Source organism: Sus scrofa, chromosome 3, assembly GCF_000003025.6.
Source record: "Sus scrofa isolate TJ Tabasco breed Duroc chromosome 3, Sscrofa11.1, whole genome shotgun sequence".
Taxonomy (NCBI): Eukaryota; Metazoa; Chordata; class Mammalia; order Artiodactyla; family Suidae; genus Sus; species Sus scrofa.
The window spans coordinates 42,156,875-42,165,019 of record NC_010445.4 but is presented as its reverse complement, the minus strand read 5'-3'; the positions used below and the strand labels follow the sequence as shown (position 1 = coordinate 42,165,019).

At 38.9% G+C, this 8,145-nt stretch overlaps 1 protein-coding gene across 5 annotated transcripts in view; it reads right to left on the bottom strand.

Annotated features, from left to right (window-relative positions):
- The window catches only part of CENPP (centromere protein P), a 256,672-nt gene that overhangs the window by 144,726 nt on the left and 103,801 nt on the right, over positions 1-8,145 (bottom strand).

The following is an 8,145-nucleotide window of genomic DNA, read 5'->3' as shown; positions in this document are numbered from 1 at the left end:
CCAGGGGGTCAGGGTGAAGCCAAATTGCAGCTGGTTGAGAACAATTGTATTAATAGAAAATTTACTTAATTTCTAAATTCTGACACAAGTTTAGAAACCTGAAACAAAATAGTTGTTTTTGTTTGGTAAGGCTGTAAGGGCAAGATCAAAGTGTGATTAAACTAATACCACCAGTAGCAATATAAGAGAAAGAGCCCAGGGATGCAGAGTATTGACTGACAACCAAATATCCAATTTCATTTATAATTTGGGCAAATTATAATCTGTTTGACCCCATCTCCTCATCTATAAAGGGTAGGAATAACTATAATGATCAATTAGGTTGTTATGAGAATTGAACGATAAACTATATGTGAAACTGGTTTGTAAGCGATCAAGATTCATAATACACACGTAACTATTATAATGGACAATAATTTACTGGCAAGAAAAACTTAAGGTTATGAAGTCCTTAAAATAAAAGAACACATTACAATGATAAATATCCTAAAATTAAAATGTTCTAAAGTTTCAATGGTTTTAATAAACAAAATTCATTTTTCCATAATATATCATAAAAATAAAATTGTGACATCATGCCAGTTATAAGAACATAGTAGAAGTCAAATGTTCACTGAAATTGCAAGAAGACAATTCTCTTACTTTTTTTTTTTTTTTTTTTTTTTTTTTGGTCTTTTTAGGGCCACAACCATGGCATATGGAAGTTCTGCCAGGGGCTGAATCGAACAGTAGCCACTGGCCTATGCCACAGCCACAGCAATGTGGGGTCCGAGCCAAGTCTGCAACCTACACCACAGCTCACAGCAATGGCAGATCCTTAACGCACTGAGCAAGGCAAGGGATCGAACTCACTTCCTCATGGATACTAGTACAGTTCATTATTTCTGAGCCATGATGGGAACTCCATGTAAGAAGCTGAAATTAATCACTGAATTCATAAGGTTAATGATAAGGTTAGAATCATCTAAACAAATGGATTAGTCTTTGATCTGAATAGAGAAGCTTAAAGTAGCTAAGTTAATCTTTTCTAAAAAGGAAAGACAGCAAAAATTTTTAAATACTGGAAATGATTCTGGAAATCACTGCAACTAATTTCCTGTAGTTAATGTTTGTGTTTTTTCATCCCACAGCTGTTAACCATTTTTGGTTATAAGTTTGCAAAAACAAATCACAAATAAAAATCATAAGCAACCAAAACTGCATTAAAGTTTTTTGCTACAATCCCATTTTATGGTACATACATAATATTATCCACTTGAAATCTATTAAAGTTTGGAAACAAATGAATTCCTACAACTTACTGGGTTTATTAAGGACTATAGGGCGGAAAAAAAAATCTCAGTGACCAACTGTCTGTATTTCCTCCCAAATACTTCAATAAAAAGGATAGGTGAACTCATGAGACAAATATAATACATTGAGAAAATCGGTTGAAGTCACAAAAACTAAAGCTTCTTTAAAAGAAAACCCAGTTTCTCTTTAACACTGAATTACTTTTCTTTCCTTCATAACACCATCTTTTGGTAAAAGAACTGTCTTACCTTGGCCTTAATTACTTCTCTTACATGGTCTTTAACTTACTGCAACTGACTTAATTCTCTTGAATTTGTTTTCCTCAAATTGTACTGTATAAATAATACCAAACAGGAATAGATGGCGTGTAAAAAACATTTTCAGATATTCTAAATGCTTTACTTGCATTTATTTATTTAATCCTAACAAGAGCCCTAGGAGGCAATTACCTTTATTTATACCTGTTCTTTGGAGTGTGGAAATTGGAAAACAAAGATTCAGTATTTTGTGGCAGACCTAGGATCTGATCCCAGTAGTCTAGTTCCATGCGCTTAACCACAGTGACCCACTAATTTTTCAATCAGTGATCATCCTTATAAAACAGTGTACAGGAGTTCCCGTCGTGGCGCAGTGGTTAACGAATCCGACTAGGAACCATGAGGTTGCGGGTTCAGTCCCTGCCCTTGCTCAGTGGGTTAACGATCCGGCGTTGCCGTGAGCTGTGGTGCAGGTTGCAGACGCGGCTCGGATCCCGCGTTGCTGTGGCTCTGGCGTAGGCCGGTGGCTACAGCTCCGATTCAACCCCTAGCCTGGGAACCTCCATATGCCGCGGGAGCGGCCCAAGAAATAGCAACAACAACAACAACAACAACAAAGACAAAAGACAAAAACAAAACAAAACAAAAACAAAAAAAAAACCAAAAACAAACAAACAAACAAAAAAAACAGTGTACAGTCCTTCCTCCTGGAGAATCTTTGCTTACTTGGCTTCTACACACCACATCTTTCAGGCTGTTCTTTTTTTGGGGGGTGGGAGTGAGGAACATGTCCACAGTATGCAGAAGTTCCTGGGCCAGGGATCAAACCTGCACCATAACAGCAGATCCTTAACCCACTAAGCCACCAGGGAACTCCTCAGGTTGCTCTTTAGTAGCTAGTGTCCCCCAGTATTCATCTGGCCCCTTCACTTGCCCCCTGGCTATCTCATCTATTTCTAAACATTCAGCCATTACCTTTCAGGTGAGGCCTCCAAAAAACAACTCAAAAGCAGACCCAAACATTTGGAGCCATAAAATTCAATCCAAATGTACATTAAAAACAATTACTTCAAACTCACATTGACCTTGCTGTCTTTTCTTTTTCTTTTCCTTGGCCATTCTTGTTCTCAACTTCAGCAGTGCCAGCAGTTATCTCCCTTGCTTGAATCCATTCCTTCCTTTTAATTCTCATTCATATACCATCATCACTTTCTTTTCTTTTTCTTTCTTTTTTATGGCTACAATGACGGCAAATGGAAATTCAGAGGCCAGGGACTGAATCAGAGCTGCAGCTGTGGCCTACGCAGTAGCTACAGCAACACCAGATCCTATTTTCCATTTGGAATATCAAAATAAGTTCCTCACCTCATTTTGCCAACCAAACTCTAATATGACTAACCAAACAGATCTGCATGCCATCTGGACTATGCCAGTCCCTTCTTTCATTGAAAGACTACAGTAGTTCCCACTCTTATTGAATTACATATGAAAGGTGCTTCTTAATCCATCTTTCAAGACTATCTGTGATCTACATCCAAGTAATAACTTTGAGTTTTTATTTCATGCTCACATCCATTTATACTCATGCTGAAGATTACTTGAAGATTACTTGCTATTTGCTTCCATGTCTTTGTTAATGCTGTCCTTTACAACTATCAAAATCCTACCCAATCTCAAACCTCCGTGTCAAAGTTCACTCATCTCATTTCATCTCCTGATTCTCTTATAAACAGATGTGGCTTCTTATACCCTACCTCCAAATCTTCCCAGTATTTTGATGTGCTTCTCTTTTGCATTTATCACAATCTAACTCACTGTAGCTATTTACACATGCATCTTTTCATCATAATATTCTCTAAAGGATTGTTGGTATTTTGATTATAAGCACTCTCTTTCAGTCATCTTTGCATTCCCTCTTTCTCCCCTCACCAAAGGCCAGCACATTGCTGTGGCTCAATATACACTTCTGGATTAAATCAGTGAAGGGTACTTATTAATGAAGGGAAAGAAAAAGCTTTTATCCTCCTTCTAACAGGCAATGTCTTTTTATCCTCCAAATCTTTGTTTCTTTCTTTTTTTTTTTTTTTTGGTCTTTTTGCCTTTTCTAGGGCTGTACCCACGGCATATGGAAGTTCCCAGGCTAGGGGTCTAATTGCAGCTGTAGCCGCCAGCCTATACCACAGTCACAGCAACTTGGGATCTGAGCCACATCTGCAACCTGCACCACAGCTCATGGCAATGCCGGATCCCTAGCCCACTGAGCGAGGCCAGGGATCGAATCCGCCACCTCATGGTTCCTAGTCAGATTCATTAACTGCTCAGCCACGACAGGAACTCCAATCCTCTGTACCTTTCATCTTAGAGGTTGCCCCCTGCCCCCAGTTCTCCCCGCCCCCAGTTCTCCCACAGACATATACTCACAGGTGCAGATGTACTGTGTGCTCTACATTACTCTAAAGTAGGGGCAGACAGCATTTCCCCTGCAGTGTTATCGAAGGGCTTTATTACAGTTTCTATCGCAGGCTCTGGGTAGCTCTGAAACAGATCCTCCCACCCAATCAGCTCTGACCAGCGCTATAACAAGGTAAGCATCCCCAGCACTGATATCTCTCCCTTGATGAAATGACAGCATGAAAATAAAAATAACTGCTTTACAAGAGCTTTTCCATAGTCAGGAAAAGTCCACACAGAGGGCCCTTTAAAATGACCCTTTCTAAAGAAACGTGAAGAGGTTGCAAAGGCTGGAAGAGGCAGAAACATGAGGACAAATCAGGCCAAAGGGCAAAGGCATGTGCTATGCTTGACTTTACATGCAGGGCACAATCAGTCATATGAATTTATGATATTAAACTTGCAGTTTATGTGCTGAAGATTTCCATATTATTAAGGAAATTTTACAACAGAAACAAAAGTAGACAAAATAATATAATGAACTTTCAGGTACTTCCCACTCAGTTTTAAAAATTATTGGAGTTTCCGTTGTGGCTCAGTGGAAATAAATCTGACTAGTATCCATGAGTACGCAGGTTCGATCCCTGGCTTCACTCAGTGGGTTAAGGATTCAGCGTTGCCATAAGCTGTGGTGTAGATTTCTGACACGGCTCGGATCCCACTTTGCTATGGCTGTGGTGTAGGCCCGCAGCTGCAGCTCCGATTCGACCCTAAATCCCTAGCCTGGGAACCTCCATATCCATGGGTGCTGCCCTAAAAAGACAAAAAAAAAAAAAAAAAAAAAAAGGAATAAGCAATAAAAATGATTAACTTGTAGCCAGTCATATTTAGTTACACTTCTATTGCTATCATTATTTTTATTAGAGTAAAGCTGATTTACAGCATTGTGTCAATTCCTGCTGTACAGCACAGTGACCCAGTCATACATATATACACTTTTTTTTTAGGCATATGGAAGTTCCCAGGCTAGGGGTCGAATTGGAGGTGCAGCTGCCAGCCTATTCCACAGCCACAGCAATTCAGGATCCAACCTGCGCCTGCAACCTACACCACAATAGAAACAAACTACGCCAGATCCTTAACCCAATGAGCGATGCCAGGAATCGAAGCTGCGTCCTCAAGGGTACTAGTCAATTCATTTCCACTGAGCCACAGTAGGAACTCCCTATATATATTCTTTATCTCAAATTATCTTACATCATGGTCTATCCCAAGAAACCGGATATGTGAATTATATACCAATAAAGCTGTTATTAAAAATAATTATAGCGCTATCATTATTTTTGATAACAGCTTTATTGGAATATAATTCATGTATTGTACAATTCACCATTAAAAGTATATAGTTCAACAGGTTTTTGGTTTTGGCCACAATCATGGCATGTGGAAGTTCCTGAGCCAGGGATTGAACCTTACCACTGTGGTAACCCGAGTCACAGCAGTGACAATGCTGGATCCTTAACCTACTGAGCCACAAGGGGGACTCCTCAATGGTTTTTAACATATTTGGGGTAAGTAGCCATCACCACAACCAATTTCAGAACACTTTCATCGCTCCCAAAGAAACCCTATCCCCATTAAAGTCAACCCTCATTTACTCCTAGCTCTAGGTAACCACAAATCTAGGTAACTACAAATCTCTCTTTCCATGGATTTGCCTATACTGGACATTTCATATAAATGGAATCATATAATATGTGGTCTTTTGTGACTGGCTTCGTCTACTATCATAATGTTTTCAAGGTTCAATTAATTTTGCAACCTGTACTTCACTCCTTTTTATTGCCAAGTAATAATTCACAGTATGGCAGAACCACATTTATTCATCCATTCATCAGCTGATGGATATATTAGTTACTCTTACTTTTTGGCTATTAAAAATACATTGCTATAAATATTTGCATATAAGTTTTTGGGTGAACATATGCCTTCACTTTTCCTGAGTACATACTTCAGGGTAAAATTGGTAGGTGAAATGGCAAAATTATGCTTAAGTTTTTGAGGAACTATAGACTGTTTTCCAAACTGGCTGTGCCATATTATATTTTCATTAGCAATATATGTGGATACCAATTTCTCCACATCCGCACCCACACTTGTTATTGTCCACATTTTTTTATTCTAGCTATTCTAGAAAATGTGAAATAATACTTCATTGTGGTTCTGATTTGTATTTTCCTGATAACTAGTGATGTTGAGCATCTTTTCATGTGTTTACTGACCTTTTGTTATCTTTGGAGAAACATCTATTTATATCCTACACTCATTTTGAAACCAGTTCTTCTTTTCATCATTATTATTGAATTGTATGAGATCTTCATTTTAGATACAAGTTCTCTATCAGATATGTGACTGCAACTTTTTTATCCCGTGTGTGTGTGTGTGTGTGTGTGTGTGTTTTCCACTTTCTTGATGGTATCTTTTGGCACAGAAAAAAAATTTTTTTTTTAAATTTTAAATTATGTCCCCACCCCCACCCCAAATTCATATGTTTAAGTGTTAACCTACCAGTACCTCAGGATGTAATTGTGCTTGGAGATAAAGCCTTTAAAGAGGTAATTAGGTTAAATGAGGTCATTGGATTGGGTCCTAATCCAGCCATGGCATGTGAGGGTTCCTAGGTTAGGAGGCGAATTGGAGCTACCGCTGTCGGCCTACATCACAGCCACAGCAACACAGGATCCAAGCTGTGTCTGTGTCTGTGACCTACACCACAGCTCATGGCCAAACCCACTGAGCAAGGCCAGGGATTGAACCTGCATCATCATTGATATTAGCTGGATTTGTTTCCACTGTGCCACAATGTGAACTCCCCAAAATTTAAACTTTGATGATATCCAATTTATCTATTTTTCATTCTGTTTCTTGTGCTTTTACTAGTACATCTATGAAATTGTTGGCCAATCCAAAGTCATAAAGACCAACATTATGTTTTCTTCTACAGTTTATTTATTTATTTATTTTTGGTCTTATTGCCATTTCTTGGGCCGCTCCCTCAGCATATGGAGGTTCCCAGGCTAGGGGTCGAATCGGAGCTGTAGTCACTGGCCTACAGCCAGAGCCACAGCAATGCGGGATCCGAGCTGCGTCTGTAACCTACACCACAGCTCACGGCAACGCCGGATCGTTAACCCACTGAGCAAGAGCAGGGACCGAACCCAAAAACCTCATGGTTCTCAGTCGGATTCGTTAACCACTGCGCCACAACGGAAACTCCCTTTTAAAATTTAATAATGTTAGCTCTAACACTTAGGTCTTTGTTCAGTTTTGAGTAAATTTTTACATGTGATCCAGTTGTCTTAGCATCATTTTTTCAAAGCAGATCAAGATATAAAAGATCTCTGTCACTCCACTGCTCCTTCCCAGTTCATACTCCCACTTTGTCCAGCAAACATCTGTTTATTCACTCACTCCACCAAGACGACATACTTATCCCAGAACCTCACCACCAGTAGTATAACTCTTTCCCAAAAAGTTTCTCAGTAACTGTTAACCTGAATAAATATAATAGGAATTCTGCTTTTTGGACCCACATATCCTATTCCCTGTCCCTTAACGAGAAATAATACATTCCCATTAATTTAGCGAAGGGAAATGCTGCTTATAACTCTTTCCTAGGTCTAAAATGCTATTGCTTTGGACTCAGTCCCAGTCAGTGCCAAAAAAAACACCAAAAATTAAAAAACAAAATAAACCCACAAAAAACAAATCAGCAACAAAAAATAACAAACCACCAAATGGATTACATAGACAACTTCTTTTTAACTATATATATTATCTTGGCACTTTACTCTGTAAGGGTAGAGAGTACTGGCTGCTCCATGGACCGCTGAATGCTCCCTTACCTTCTCTGCCACCTGTGGCTGATAGTGTGCTGGTCTATTAAAATTCTTCTCCTATATCACCTTATTTGATGAGGTTTCTGTGACGTCTCCTAGCTTTGTTATCATGTGGCTTATCAATTTGAAATGTACTTTTATCTCATGTGGTTTATGTAGAAGTTAACTGGGAGAAACACAAACCAACAGTCCAATTATCTGGACAGAAGAGATCTGCAAAGTATTGTTGTTGTCATTTTAAATAAGAGCTATCCTCTCAAAAACAATCAGAAATAAGGTACAATATCATTTGTATATGATTCATT